The sequence below is a fragment of the Uloborus diversus genome, chromosome 10 (genome assembly GCF_026930045.1).
Source record: "Uloborus diversus isolate 005 chromosome 10, Udiv.v.3.1, whole genome shotgun sequence".
NCBI lineage: Eukaryota > Metazoa > Arthropoda > Arachnida > Araneae > Uloboridae > Uloborus > Uloborus diversus.
The window spans coordinates 40,395,027-40,412,335 of record NC_072740.1 but is presented as its reverse complement, the minus strand read 5'-3'; positions in this window follow the sequence as shown (position 1 = coordinate 40,412,335).

Sequence of the window (17,309 nt, the reverse complement as noted above, 5' to 3'; positions counted from 1 at the left end):
ATATGTACATTTAAGTGAATAGGATTTTTTTTCTCATATATTACGACGAAATCAGTTTATTTTTTTGTAAATTAAGGTTATTTTATGATTGCTTCATAAGATTTGTATGTTTTTTTTTTTTGTATGTGATCCTTTTACTAAATTTAAAATAGGACATCTTAAGGGTTTTTGTTTTCATAATGAGAAAAAAAAATGTTTCGTCGGAAATTATTGCCAAAATATTTGGCAGTTCGATCCAACGTTCAAGAAATCATCAGACCGCTAGTGCACCCAGAAATACCTTCTGGAGGGTATTTTTGATCAAAAATACGTCTTAAAAAGTCTGGGGGTGGGGGGACGGGGTTTGATGAAAACTACCTCCTGGAGAGTTTTTTTTTTTTTTTAATCAAAAATACCTTCTGGAGGGGTTTTCTGATGAAAAATACCTTCCAAAGGAGATTTTTTGATCAAAAATACCTTAAGAAGGGGTTCTTTTTTGATTAATAAAACCCTCTCATATGCATAAACTACTATATTAGAATTTGTATTTAGAACATTTTTGTGCATAACTTACATTTGTAGAATTGAGGTTTATAATTTAATTCTTTAAACTACAAAAATCTAAACAGTCAAAAATATTTGAATGGACTGAAAATTAGTTTGATCAACAGCTAAGAAGAGTTCTAAAGACTTAATTCGTAAGAAAACACTCGGAAAACTTAAAAGCATTTCGCTTCAATTATATCAGCCATTGAATCCATTCAGCGACAATTTGATAGGCGTTAATTTAACAGGAAATGTATTCAAAATTGTATTTCTGTAACCGCTTTTAGAAATATAGCTACTGATTGCTTTCCAATTCACAGCTTTTATAAGTGTTTGTGGTAAATGAGTTGGGTTTTACGCAACTTCGATTAATTACAAAAGTAAATATCTCTTTAAATAACTGCATTATCGACGTATCGTTGTCAAATATACGAGCAGTAAATTATATGTTATTGCTACACACTCGATTAAGTAAACGATATTTATAGTTTTTAGCTAATTGATTAAATAATTTGAGAGTTACGTTGCAAAATCAATTAGTTAAATTTATATTGTTTTAATATAGATCATGCTTATTTCTAGTGAAATATTTGTGTTTAGTTTCTGACATAAAATGAATTACGATAAGGGATTTTACTCATTTTAAAAAATAACTATTGATTCCAAATTTAGATCAAAAATTTAATTTCCATAGGAACAAATTTCCTCGGATATTCAAATAAAAATAAAATAAGGACGTTCCTCCCTCCAACATATGCGGACAAAAAGTAAATAAAAGTATTTTATTTCTTCCTAGAAATCAATGAGCGCAAGTTTAGACTTTGCTGGTTAATGACGAAAAAACAAATGTTAAAAAATGCAACTTTTGTTCACACACGCGTACTATTTAGTTAACTAAAAATAAATCAAGCAAACATTTTATGGAAATAATGGAGAGGGGGAACAAAAAAGGAAAAAAAAAATAAATAAGGGGGGAGAATCAAAAGAATATTATCTTCTATGCATTATAATACATGTGAATAATTATACCCCCTTTTTCTATTTTTCAGCATCAAGCATTAACTTCAATTTCCAAGTGAAAAGCAATGCAAGGGACTTATTATTCTAATTAGTGAGAATAACAACATTCATGCTATTTTCATATTGCATATTTGCAGTTTCAACTCGTTAATGTTTCTTCATGAACGTAACTAACCTCATCATTTTCATTGTTATTTGGCTAGAGCAAATTTTCCTCTTTTTTACTGAATTGAGGATTGTAAGTATTTCCGATACATTACGACAGAAATCTTCCGAATTATTTCTGATTATGATCTAGTGTCATTTTTTCGTAGGTACATAATATTGTAAAACATTAAAATTCTTGGAAAATATTAAACAAGAAACGCCATCTATGAGCGGATAATTTTATAAATAAATAGTAATTTGTCTGTAAATAATCACAGTTACGCAAACTTAAGCAGTGAAAGTGGCAATACATTTTTTCGAGTTTTATTTTAGAGTGTAAACAGCATTCAAATTTCCAACAAAAAGTAAAATTTAACAAATGTGCACAAAAGAATTAAATCGGTAAAGAAATACATTTGTTTTCAGTTTAATGTAAGTTTCTACCTTTATTAAAAAATGACTGAATAAAAATAAAATAAAATAAAATAAAAATAAATAAAAAATATATGAACAAATAAAAAATATGCTGCTTATTTTAAAACTAAAACACATTCCATGTTTCATCTGCCCAGAAAAAGAGCACTCAACCACACGATCTTCAAAAAACCAAACAGGACCATAACTAGCTCTTTCGCATACAATGCATTCATATATAACACTGCCATTCATTAACCCTTTAGATTATTTGTACATTGGAGAGAGCTCTATAATTACGATGATATTTAATTAAAGGGCTTTCACCTTTTGATTGTGAGATTTGAAAGGATAATTCTGGCAACGAGATGAGAACATAACTGGCGTAGCAACGTAACGTAACCGCGAAAAACCTATCTTCTCTAAATTGAAATACAGGCCCGTCTTCCGTCTACGTAACAAACGCGCATATGATTAGGTTGTTGGTGCTCGGCCGCTATTGGTCACTTTTGGATTAGCGATCGATGAAAATAATCCAAGGTAGTCCGGCATTATTAAAATGGGCAAGTTTTGAGTTAATTTCAAATGTGGAGATATTTGCATCCAAGCAATCCGGCAGCGAATCTAAAATCTTCTGCAAGACTTGGTTTGAACTGGCAATTTTAGAATGTAAAGAATCTTTGCTTATGCCCTTTTGCTTTTTTGAGAATGAAAGAATAGTTATAGAATCTGAACAGCACACACGATAGTTCAATTCTTGTAATATTGTTGGTCTCATATACCGTACATTTCATGAATGATGCGTACATTACGCTCACACAAGAGCAAAATTTGGAAGAAAATTGCTCAAATGCAAGTTTTTTAATCATATGAGACTCCACGAGTTTGGGTTAATGGAGTCGAGCAGAATTGAGGCACTGAGAAGCAAAGGGATGTAAGTGGACATTTTTAAGTTTTGAATAAAACGCGTTTGAAGATAAGAGCCTATGTAGGCGTTCATTGTTCTAAATCATGCTGTATAACAGCACCTACCAGGACTACTAGTACCATCTATTGCCCCAAGAACAGAGGAGAGGTTCACCTACCGTTTTTACTGATTATCTCCAATTTTTTTAATTTTGCCACTTACATCCCTTTGCTTCTCACTGCCTCAATTGACACTAGGGCACACGTCCCACATGAAAGATATTAGCAAACGCTGTTTTTTGATGCGTTATATATACATATATTATATAATCAAAATATGTCAGTGTGCCCCAATTGCCTGGTCTGTAGGGATTTGAAAGTCAGCATCTCTGCATAGAATAAAAGATTTTACTTTTGAAATTTCACTTTGATTCATACTTTTACTAACGATAACACAATCAAGTCTCGAATTTAAATCAAATTCAAAATTTGCAGTTTTGCTCTTTTCAAATTCGTTTATATGGGCAATTTTCTAGAAAAGTGTTATTTTCGACCCAAAGTTTTAAATTTTTTAACTTTTTAAAAGAAGGGTATTTAAAATTTGTATATTTGAAAAAATCGTCATTATGCAATATTTTGTCAGTTTTCTTGAATTTTTATTCATGAATCAATTGATCAATCAATACCTCCTTAAATCTGTCATCGAAAAAAAAAAAAAATAAAAGCTAAAGTAATGAAATTATTTTAAAATAATCTTTAACTATTTTTTCTCTCTAATGAATTTCAGTTCATGTTTTCTAATAAAACATAGGTATCTAAAATATTAGAAAAAATTCTCTTAGTATCATTTTGCTCTCAGTCTATCGTTCCAACCACGTACTTATAACTTTTGCGCTGGTTGGTAATAACATTTTAACGTATTCCACGTGACCAGACATAAACAATGGCTACCTTCGTTGAAATTTCACATGTTTTGAGCAAAGATAAATTTAGTATAAGAAAAACACACACACACACAATAACGTTAAAAGTAACTCGTTGTGAATAAAGATGGTAAAGGCAGCCTAACTGTTTTTCGATTTACTTTAAAAATAAATACACCCAATCAGGAAGCATAGAAATTTCCATGCACAAAGTTCTTACTTTATGAACTAAGTTATGATGGTTGCTACGAAGTTTGAGCTGTCATTCGCACAATGATAATGAAAGCCCATAATATCTGTTGGATGGTGATGGCGCAAAATGCTGGAAACTATGCCAGAAATATACTTATGTTTGAAATCAAGCAAAAAAAGAAATTTGATTCCAAATTTATTTGAAACATAGTAAACATCTATTTTAGAAACATATTTCAGCCTTTCCCCTTAGACAGACCATTTAACACATAAATTTTAATCAGGGACAGTGTATGTTAATGACATATTAGCGTTATGGTAAGCCACAACATAAATAAATATTATTTAGCACCGTTAAATGCCTGTAACTTTGTTCTTTAGACGAAGAAAAAATAAAAATAATTGAAAATGACTTTTCTAAGATCGCTATGAGCCTGGGACAAAAAAATAACACTTAGAGAATAGCCCTTTAAAGCTCTACTGTTTTTTTCCCTTAACGTAGCTTCATTTATTATAATCATGTAACCTGCAAGTACATGTGGGTTGCTCTGAAGCACATACAATTGTAGTTGCAAATTTATGTTTTAATGCATGCTTTTTTTGTAAGTTTTTGTTGGCGTCAAAATAGAAACATGAATGATTTTTTAAATATGTACGTAAAAAGCATTTCATACTGTGATTTCCTACCACACACACACACACACACACACACAAAAAAAACTGACACATTTGCACATTTGAAAAGAAAATACAAAGAAGGGATCTTTCAAAAAAAAAAAAAAAAAAAAAACACACACACACACACACACATGGAGGGGAAAAATAAGTCTAAGAAGGACATTTATGTACTCATGAAAAGACAATCTACAAAATTTTTTTAAAACTGATTATATCACTTATACTTCACAGAAAGGGACCGACAAAAAGATGCATAAATGTGAGAGACATTAAAAGCATATCAAGAGTCATAGTGAGTTATATCAAAAATTAATATTTTTTTTTTATGATCAAGTTTCTAAGAAAATAGTAGGATAGTAGCTTTCTTTTTACTGAGGTAATTTACAGTGCGAAACAATCTTAACAAAATAGTGTAAAAATAAAATAAAAGTTACGTATCTTGTATGCTTTAAGTTATTGTTATGCCACGGTTTTTTAAAATAACCTATTCAATTACATTCAATTCTTTATGCGTTAAAATAGGTGCATCAGCATTTTGAATGCGATTATTTAAGGTTTGGGAAAAATAGAAAAGAAACAGGCAAGGTGTACAAAAATTCACTGAAACATGATGCATTTTATATTGACGCATAATGAAAATTAAATAACATTAACTTTAATATACTTTTTATGATTTGAAAATAAAATAAAAGTAAAGCAGAATAATGCATATAAGAGGTGACGTAAAACTGATATTAGTGGATATTTTTTACTGTTTTTCTTTTTGTAATATAGTTATTTATTGTCTAAAAAACAATCTAAGTTGCACACAGTGTATTAAAATTCTTAAAGCGATTTTTAATGCGATCATACAGATTTTTTTCGCCCTTTCTTGACAATATAAAAAGGCAATTGAGGCAATGAGAAGCGAAGCGATGAAAGTGGACTATTTCAAGTTTCGAGTAAATCGCGTTTGAAGTTCAGCTCCTAGGTAGACTTTCATTTAAATTAACCTTAAACCATGCTGTACAGCAGCACCTACTAGGGCTACTAGTACTATTTCTTGCTCCAAAGCAGATAAGAGGTTCTATCACTTCTACTGGTTATCGCTAAAGTTTTAATTTTAGCACTTGCACCCCTTTGCTTCTCACTCCCTTAATTGCGAAGAAGAATGAAGATGGAATACTTCCAATAACTGCTGAGCTTTATTATTATTACTTTTAACTTACGGGGACTTTTTAGTGTGACCTTTTATGACAACTAATATTTCATCGCAACTACTTATACACGTGAAGCGCCAGTGCCTACCAAAGTTTAGAAACGTTGGGATAGAATTACATTTTGATTTGCAATTGATTGAAAGAAAATTGAAGTAAGTAGACCTCTGATTTAATCTTTTGTTCGCAAATTTCTTTGTTTGTACGAAAAATTGTTGTATAGCTTTAATAAGTTGAGGTCTGACCTTGATTATGTTTACCTCTTTTGAGTTTAGTTAAAAAACGAAGCGTTCTTGGCACGGACTTGAGTTGAAATGTCTTTGAAAGACTACTGCGAAAGTAACCCAACTCAGCACCCATCACCTTTCCCTATTGCCCCCAAAAAAGTGAACATTGATAAGCTCAAGCCTCAACTTATCAAAGCCACACTATACCTAGGACATATTCGTCCTGTAGTTTTCTTGTTAACTGTTAGTCCAATTTTGAAGAATTCGAATAAAAGAACTTCAGAACATCTTGATTATTTGCTACGAATGGGACTCAACTGCACTGTAAAAATATTCCAACGTCACCGATTGCTTCCGGGTAACGTTTTGGGATTTAGTTTATACCTTAGAGCAGGAATTAAAATGGAGGGAGAAAGTCCAATCATTGGCTTAGCAAAAGCTGACCCAAAGACCCCAAGACACGTGACTCAACAACGGCAAATGGTTGGCAAGTTTTGCGTGAAACAAGCGAAAGAAACCTGATTTCTACCAATGTTTTGCTTTAAAATCTATCACGTCTCGGTTTCATGAATGAATGTCTTCAATCCTTTCATTTTATCTCTTCTCAATGATTTGTACCATGTGAAAAAAAAGTTCTTTGGCGAAATTGTTTCCTGAAACGCAACAAATTGCATGAATGCAGGTTTTTACACTGCGGTAAAAAACATCTAAGCTACCAGAATAAAAATATATTAGGCTTCTTTATTAGGGCGTATTGACTGAGCCTCAATCAAGGGTAAAATATAGCCTCCGGATTTTGTAGATTTGAAGGAGTTGCTAGCAATAACGTCTTAGCTCATGCCATACTTACTTTAGGAGCTTTCCTGATAAATCAGAAAGGTGTCAAGCTATTACTATATACATATATAAGTATTTACTGAAGGTTCCTGAGTTAGTCCAGAAACATGACTGGCTTTGATTGGGAAGGTTTCTGAATTTTTTAGAAAGATTAAAGGTTCGTTTCATTAAGGTTACTAACTTTTAGAAGGAAACTTTTCTGGTCTTTGCGAGATACATTATTGTCAGAAATCAAGCACATTAGCTGCCCATTATTTTCCAGTAAAGTTTCGATTTATTTTTTACAGTGTGTTCATTAAAGTAGTTATTTAGTGTTAAAGAATGACTTACAACTGTGAGTAAGTCAAGATAATAGTTCTGTTCCAGTTCGATCGGACTAACAAGGCTATCAACATAAAAAGCTCCTTTACAAAGGAAACGAGGCGGCTGAAATACATGATTCTTCGAATAAAGCACGACCGTTTACATTGTAATTACAATGGCTGCCGCTTATATGAATCACATTTGTTCTAAGCAATTTTGATTCCATAAAGTAGCTGATTCAATAAAGCGGCTAATTCAATAAAGCTGGAATTTTATTCAGTTTTTGACAATTTGATTCATTAAAGCGGCTGATTCAATTAACCACTGATTCAATCAACCGGCGTCCACTGTAGCAACTTTTCGAGGTGTTAAAATATCTCCAGTGGGCTTTTTGTTCAATGTAAACAAGTTCAAATTGGAAATCGTTGGTCCCATAGGACCTATACGGAGGTTAACATACTAAGTAGGGTACACTGGGGCACATAATGCAAAATAAACAAAAACAAGAGACAATTTTTAAAGGCTTAAAGTGATATTTATTGAAATAGCACATGACAATGTTGTACAAGGAGGGGCACTTGAGTGACTACAAGTTGTACCTTTACCATGAACTACAGACACATGGTGCGCGTATAACAACAATTTCTTTTTCGTGTTTTTATACAATCACCTTATGGTTGGATTTTTCGCTTCCGGGGTGACAAATGAATGAGGCACCGCAAAAACATCCAACCATTGCGGAAGAGTTGCAACAGACCAATTAGGTTTCAGAGTCGATCTTTCAAACCAAAGTGGTATATAAAAAATTTTCTTGCGAAATTTCAATCTCAGCGTCATCAGCGATGACAATTACTATTGTTGCAAAGGTTTATTACAAAATTCCCATAAACAATACAATCAGAAATATTAAAACTCGCAATGCATACCCAAATTATGCCATGATATAAATTCAAACCGATATAACACTGTATTTTTCTTATAAGACACACCAGAATTGGATTAGCAACATAAAACACATGACATTTCTTGAGAAAGTTAAAGACTTTAACTGAAACTTCATTCATTTTGCACAGGACAAATATGCAAAACATTGTAAAACATATTAATTAGTTTTATGGAAATATCTTTTTACATTATTTCTTATATGTAAATTCAAATGTTTCATTATATTTATTATGGCTGAATACAATCAATATTGAATAACATGATGATGTATGAGGTTCTTATTGTTGTATGTGCGCTGTCACAAGAGGCAATGAGAAACCATGCCAGAGGCTTTATATTTATCGTATAACCAGGTACAGACTTATTTCCCTGAATGTCACAAAACTGACGATTTCGTTGAGGTGCGAAACATTCATCCATGCTGTTTGATTGCAACCCTTTAAAGCAAACCATTCTCAATATCAAACTATCACACATATATACTCTTCTCCACACTATTCATGAGATCAAGAACAACGGAAGATTGAAAGTGTCTCTATATACCTTACTTTAATCTACTTATATCACATCCTGGTGAGAAATCACATACAGTAGTGTAACTTACACTATTCAACAGACAATCAAACAGCACTGCATGAATTTTTCTCGATATAGCTCCGAACGTCTCTTTTCTTCGGAATTTTGAAGTTGTCGTAAAACTATATTTCATAAGCGTAAATTGTTTCTTGAAGCTCGTTTACAAGTTTTGGTTTTACCAACCAAAAAAAAAAAAAAAAGAAGAAATGATACTACTATTTCATCATCAGAAAAGAGACGTCGGAGAATATCATTTCAGATCTATTAGAAAATAAAAGAATCTGAGGTCCCGTTAGATTTGAAAGTTCATTGGTTAGTTGCAACTTGCTAAACAATATTTAATTATATATATAATATTTATATACAGATACATACATATGCTTGATAATTAGACGTGGGCTTCCTACGTATCAATGGTTATTGGCAGTAAATCTACAACTTTTTAGGCCTTTCCATCTCTTCTTTCAGCGTGGTAAGACTCTGACCTGGAGGTTCTGCGGTTATTACACATAGCGATGAACACACTACAGTCGAAACTACGATGTAGATTATCTATATACACGTTTACAAAATTAAATCGATTAACTACCTGTGGTCGAATTTATTTAGACATACTTTATTTTTTTCGGCATATATTTACGAGTTTTAAATATTTAAGAACAATTAGATCACGTCCATCTCTGAGCAAAACGGTTTTTGTTGATTCTCTCTATAGCTCATGAGTTTTTATTGGGTCATAGACCCAGCGCTGCGCATGTGGATGTATATACTAAAACACAGCTCAGGTCGCGCGGATAAAACGAAAATATTTCACATAGAATGCTCACGAATTCTCAGTTCTGCAGACAAACTCTAGACTGATCACGATAGCATAGATTTGTGGAGGTATTGATATTTCTGCGATAGAATCGCAGGCATGAGGTAATACGAGTACTTCTTTGAGGTATCGTAAAGGTGAATTCAATCTACGAAAATGTATCCATGCATAGATGGAATGCTTGACAATTTGAATAACCTAGAAGAACATCAAAGCACAAGAACAAATTTGTGAAATGCTTAAAGCTTCACCAGACAGTTCTTGATGCACAGAAACGAAAATCCAGTACTGCTCAGTTCATTAAAGTTTTCAAATTCAATCCTAAATTTACTATCACTTTGCATTATTCTTTTAAGCCATTTCTACTATAATTTAGACACAATTTTCCTTTCGATTTCTAATGTCTTAAATTCCAATGATTTTTTAGTTATGTAAAGTAAATAGTTAAATAAATTTAAGAATTAGAAAGTCAGTATTATTTTTTTATATTATTTCATGCTTAATGTGATTAGCCTAAATCACTAGCGCAGCCAGAAATACCTTTGGAGTTTTTTTTTTGATCAAAAATACCTTCTGGAGGGGGGTTTTGATGAAAAACACCTTCTGGAGGGATTTTTTGATTTAAAAAAAACCCATCTGAAGAAGAATTTTTAATCAAAAATACCTTCTGAAGGGGATTTTTTGATGAAAAATACCTTCTGAAGGAAGTTTTTTGATTAAAACAGCCCTTATATTTGCACAAACTACTGTATTAGAATTTGCATTTATGTTAAAACCAATGGCTCTGGGATGTTTTAACCCCCCCCCTTCGCTGCGCCACTGGCCTTAATGTCAGCTGTCAAAAAATATGATCATTGAGCTTTCGTGTAATTTTTATTGAATTTGCAAGCATGTGAACTGATTCAGCACTGAAATAACGATCATCGTGAAATGTTTATTGCGTACAAAAAGAAATAAATGCGAATATTGAGCAATAAAAATTTCCCTGAATGTCAATGCTCCTGTGTAATCATCACAGAAGGCAGAAGACACTGATATGAGTACAACCTTCAGCACTGAACACGTATTCTAAGTTCAAAGTGCAACAGAATTGATTCATCGAATTATAGAAGGCAAGAACTGAGGTAAGAGGTAAAGTTGTTTGGACCGCGTGTAATCCTTAACGCCTTGGAGCTCCTTAAAAACATTATGAAAATACAGTTCCGTTAACAATGAGGGTTCTGTTGTTTCTGAATGATTAAATTAATGATTGGATCGTGTTGCATCAGAGTAGATCTTAACAAACTTTATACATAAAACTAACCAGATGCATGTATATACATTGTGTGACAATGTTGAATATTACATATATATATAAATCTGAAATATTACTTTCGAAGCCATTGTAGGCAATAAAATAATCTTCACCGTGGTCGATTATCTTAACAACAAAAGCAAGTTTCATTTAAAAATTGAAGCATCAACGAATTGCACTAGCCTCGGAGGAAATCAAAGTTTAACAAAGCGTAGAATGTTCTCGTTGCTAATAGTTTATACACAGGTAATAATTGCAAAACATCAAGACAACAGAAAATCCTCCAAATTTCAAAGTATGAAAATCGAGACTTCATCTAGAAATGAAGTGAACTGAATTTCAATCGTACATGAGGGTGTTGAGAAATTTTCAACAGACAAATAGAAACATTTTTAACGAAGAAACTTGATGAAGGGTATAATTTAAAAATAGTAACTTAATTTCAATGAAAAGTGATAAATAACATCTCGATAACAGATGTGATTGGTAATTGCTGACCATTAAGAGACATTTCAATATATCCATAAAGACAACAATATCTAAAATAACAAATTTTCAATATCACAAACCAATTGTGATTAACTCAATATCACAATCCCCTTTGCAGAGAAAGGATGTGGTTTTATTGCAAGCGAAGTTGAGGTGTTGTATGCCTGAGATATAATTGCTATAAAAAATCTGAGGTCAAAAGACACGCATCCTTAATGTCTCACATTATTTGAACAAAAAAAATCCCTGAAGACTTGGGAAAGTGAGACATTCAACTATAAATGGATTTCTATCTTAAAATATGGTATTTTGTACTATGTATTTACGAATGAAAATGACGGATTTTTTCTTTTTCCCATTTAACATCAAAAAATGCCATTTGAGAATTCGTGAGCATTCCTTTCCCTCACTGTGTTACACAGAAGTCGCAATTACAGCAAATAACAGACTAACATATACACGTCACCGAAAAGTTATGTTACAATTACAAAACACATGTCACATGATTTTGGTTCGCCGTTTACACGTGGATGAATAAAAGCATTTTATATTGACGACGAAATGAGAAAGCTATACTAACAAGTCGTTTATCACAGTGTCCCAAAACATTTTTTTGTCTTTCCGATCTGCGTCCTTAGCTGATTAATTTATCTTTTCAAAAACTTCAATAAAGAAACTCACAAACACTAATATAAAATATCAACATTATTGCTAGTGCAAAATTTCTATTACAGAAAACTACTTAAAGATAACGTCTTAACAAATTGGACTTTATACATGTCATATTCCTGCCATATTCTTTGTACGATTATTTGTATTTAAACACTAAACACGCTACGTAAATATAAAAAATATTGGTGTTTAATGAAGTTGTAAATGATAAATGGTTGTGTAATTTTTTTTCTGTTTCCTAAACATCCTTCCAAGAGGTCGTCTGGAGCATTGAAAATACACAGATAAAACCATAATGTAGTGCATGTAAGAATGTGTATGCACATGCGTAAGTATATACACATCAATTGATGATATGCGTGTGTATAGACATGAATGTGCACATACATACATCATACAAAGCACATGAATGATATTTTATACACTGCTGTACTTACACAAAAACAATTTTTACAGGACACAAAAACAAATTTTCATAACAGTCACATAATTGAGCAAATTAAAATCTGTTTGGTGTAAATCTAAACTGTTTGCTTATTTATTTTTTTATTTGGTTTTAAAAATAAGGACACGATGGAACCAAGTAAAAAGGTAAATTAAGTGAAGAATTATCTAAACGAATTGCTGTTGCTTTTAAACATAGAAAAAAAAAGTACTAATTTTACATGATATGGCTTTGAAAATTAATTTGCTTTAATTAAATTTTGCTAATATTAATAAATAATTTAATCTAAAGCAGTTCGGATAGGTAAAATAAATGAGTCTTTAAAGAAACAATAACAAAATAACCATGAAATAGTTATTTACATGTGAAAGCAACAGCAAATGTTATAGATAAGTTACGTTTTAAACAGTAAAAGCACTAGAAATTAGTTCTTTTTCAGCTTGTGTTACTTGTTCCTGATAATAATGGGATAATTTCTACTTATTAAACTTACTCCAATATTTCAAACTTACTACTCTATACTTGTTACACAGCATCTGAAAGTTGTCAAAGAAATGTCACTTTTAACCCCCCCCCCCTCAATTTTATGAGATCAACTGATTTCACAAAATCATGATGAACATTTTTTTCATGTTTTGTTTCATTACTAATGAAAAATGTAACGTTTACAGTTGAAAAAAAGTTGCCTTATTGGAAGCACAGAAAGCTGCGATTGAGATCTTATTCCTATGCTAAAAAATATAACGTGAAAAAAGTTTCAAACTATTTGATGCTGAATTTAACAGAAATTAAAAACATGGTATCCCATATACAAGTTTTTTTTTTTTTTTTACTTTGGTTTGCTACATTTTGTCTGTAACATTAAAACTTAAAGAAAGTAAGTAACTTGGAGATCAATATCCATTTGTTTGCCAACTGGAAAAGATATAAACACTGGCTTACACATGCGTGAGATCGAGTTAAAAAATTACCTAGTTGATTGCGCTTAACAGCTGTCGAAAGTGTATGGTATAATCATCGTTTTTTTTTTTTTTTTTTCTTTTTTTTTTTTTTTTGACCCATATTGCTTTCTTTATATTGGCATGCCATATTTATTTTTTAGCTAGCCAAATTTACAGGGGAAAAAAAGCAACTTTAAACAAATACATATTAGATTTCAAGTCTCTTGAAAGCGGTTGCGAATTGATTTCGTTTTTCTAGACAACTTTCTTAAAACTGGTTTTTCGACGGGTCTGTTCAAGAATTTCCAGATGCTGGGTATCGAAGAAAGGTAAAAAAAATGAGTGAAACTTTTCCTTATTTGAAAAAAAAAGGTAAAAAAAAAAAGAACTGATTGCTATGTACAATTATGCTTGCTCAACGAATAACTATGAGTGGAATTCCAAAAAAACAATTTCACCAGATTTTTGCTAAAAGTTAGACAAAACATGACGGTTGGTGGTAGCTTTTAATACAGAATGTCCTTTTTGGTATTTTTCCCTCACTACAATTTCCTCAACAAGTTTATGAGATTAAAGGCTCCCTTTTGGCTTTTCACATTTAAGTGGCCATTCACTGAAGATGAAGCTCCGACTAGCAGTTTCTCCAACAGAGTCCAACGTCACATACCTCTTCTGGTAGCTATGGAAACCGGAATCCGCGATGAGCCCTAATGTTACTACAAGACATAATTGTCGTTCGAATTGGAGGAGGGGGGGGGGGTCTATTTTAGCACGACGTTCCACGCAAATTCGAGATTACTTTGATACTTTTTTTAAGAGCTCCAGATGTTGGTGAGACATTCGGTTAAGAATTTAATACTAGCGCTCCCCCTCCTGTCTTTACCAAACGAACTATCAGAGTACGAAAGAGAGGGGGGGGGAGGCAAATTTTATTTTGTAATTTTATTTTTGATCCGCTTTATTCTTCAAGCTTTAAGATGTCAGTTACCTGGAGAATTTGAGAATGTAAAGAATCTATGTCGGTAAACAAGACCGCTCCACAGCCTTTTTTTTTCCTTCAAAACTCAATGGTCATGTTTTTCTAAGACATTTCTCGATTTATTCGTTAAAAAAGCCATTTGATTGATTTATTAGAACAAGATTAGATAACTTTTTTAAGTTTTCGTTCACAAAATTATCCCTAGCAAAACAATCGTTTGATTTAGGAACTTATAACACTAATTGCTGCTACTTGCTAAAAAAAAAAGTAGGAGACTACGGGTGCAATTAGAAGATGAAGTTTAATTTACATATAGAATTGTTAGAGAGGATTTGTACAAAATATAGTGGCAATTATTATCTCATGTTTAGAGATCCCCATAACAGATATTAGATTTAGATCTGAAATTTCAAAGAAAATTTTTTCTTCTATTTTTTTATGTCTGATCAATTGTCTGAAAAAGTCTGATCAAATTAGAGAGAGATTTATCATGTCTAAGAGTAAAAACTTCATTATTAGTAATGCACGATTGATTGCAAAAAAGGATTTAATACTATTGCTGTTATGATTGTAATAATAACTTTTCAGCACTTTTTATTGTGGAAACCCGATAATTATATTTTATAATTGAGAAATCCTCAGAACACTACTGCTATTACGTTTAAAGGGAAAAAAAAATTTGGACAAACTATAGGGAATTCAGAAGAAATTGGCTATCATGAAAGAGGTTTAAATTCAAAACTATAATATTGTGATTATTTTTGATGATACTCAAAATAATTAGTAGTTTGATGCTAATTGATTAGTTTAAGCTCTAAGAGAAGGCTATTTAGTTTGTAAAAGCTGTAACTGTAAGATATTTTATATTTTTTAAGAGAACAACATACTAAAGCAAAGGCCTGAAAAAATATTACGCAAACAATTTTATCCTTGATGTGAAAACTGGAGTTAAAATTGTTCAGAACTTTTATTAGTCTTCAAAAGAAAATGACAACATAAAGAAAAGTAAATTGCAACAAACCAATTGAAATTCGAGTTGTTTCAATACGGTCTTAAAATTAAAGGGGTGTGTGTGTTTTTGTATTTATAAGCAGAAGTAAAAAGGGAGTAATTGGAAGTTCGAAATTATTCGCTAGTTTTAACATTTTGTTTCTAATTAAAACAAAGAAGAAAATAATGAGAAACGACAAAGCATTTTTTAAGTCTTTTTTTTTCCCCCTCTCGTTGAAAAGCTCACAAGATTGTATTGCGACTTGACTTGAAAAAGGCGTGAAAAAGAAATTATTTCCCTGAAGACCGTAACAATGTACTTCTGTCTTACACACGGTTAATTATTTAATTGTTGTCTCCGAGAGGTGATCTGTAACGCAGACAAGATTAATCAAAAGATTTACATTCGAAAAGCCAGAAACAAAGGGAAGAGTCTTTCCCCTAGTACATCCCGATTTACTCAAAATATAAGAGCTTCTTTATGAAGCGCATCTATTTTGTCCATTCCTTAACTAACACGAAATTAGAAACAAGCCGCAGAATCAAGGGAAGAGAAAATCTACTTTTGTCTTAGATAATGAGACTGAAAGACTGAAGCAGGAAATTTGCATAACAATAGATTCCCTGGGTAAACTTGTTTACTTTTTGAAGCGTTGCATTTAAGTATCGCATGGCTTATTGTGTAACTACTAAAGATCAGGTATCAAGATTAATAAGAAGTATGTGTTTCAAACAAATTTCTTAACACTTCTTATTAAAAACCTTCCTGCGCAATATATTTATTTTCAGATATTAATAAAAAAAAAATATTTTTTTTTCTTTCTAGAAATCGATTTCATGTTTCAACACCTTTCGCAAGAATTCATTTCTGTTCTGACTTTTTTTTTTACTCTTTCAAAACGTGTCATGAAAATGGATTGAAAAATAAACGGGGTTTGAATCCTCATTCCCTAAGTGATACTTTAATAAGCCCGAATTTTAAATCCTCACTTTGTGAACGATCCCTTCCGCTCCGGTCTAATTTTAAAGGATGGTCTTTATCTCTTGGGAGATATATTTTAGAAACGTAATGCTAATGGCCTTACCTTAAGGCACACGTTCCTTAAGATCGTTTAATATCCTATATCACATAATAGCTAGCTAAGGCTACTTTACATCACGCATAGTAATTATGAACGTGCAAGATGCTAACACGTTTAACAAATATATTTTCCGTAAACATTAATCGTTTTCTAGCCCTCCCCTACCTTGAATCTTCTTCAGACTTGGCTCGTATTCATTTTAAAAACAGTGGTTACTGTCTCTTCAATCTCTTTTAGTTCAAACTGAATTACACATTAAACTCAAGCTTTTTTTGCAAAGCGCAGTAAAGCTCGCTTTCAACTATATTAACTTCTTCGAATTAGCATACATAAAATACCTTCCAATATGTTTTACTGGGGTTCATTTTTATCGGAGTTTTAAAACAGGGAGGAGTTCCACCGTAAGAAAGTAGAAAAAATGTTCCGCCAAGATTTGGGGGAAATTAATGTTAACATCTTCGAGTGTTAAAACCCTATGTCGGCTCTTTGGAGCCCAATGAAGAAATCGAGATTAAACATTTACTCTTCCGCCAGTAGCTAAACCTATAATTTTGGATTTTTCTTCAGAGACTCTGCTCTATTATTACAACAGACAGATGGTGGTACTTGATAGATGATATACAAGCTCTTTCAGTAAATAAAAAAAAAAACCGTTCAAAGTTTATGTTTTATAATCTTTGGGACAATCTTTGGGTCTTCTCTCCTTTATTT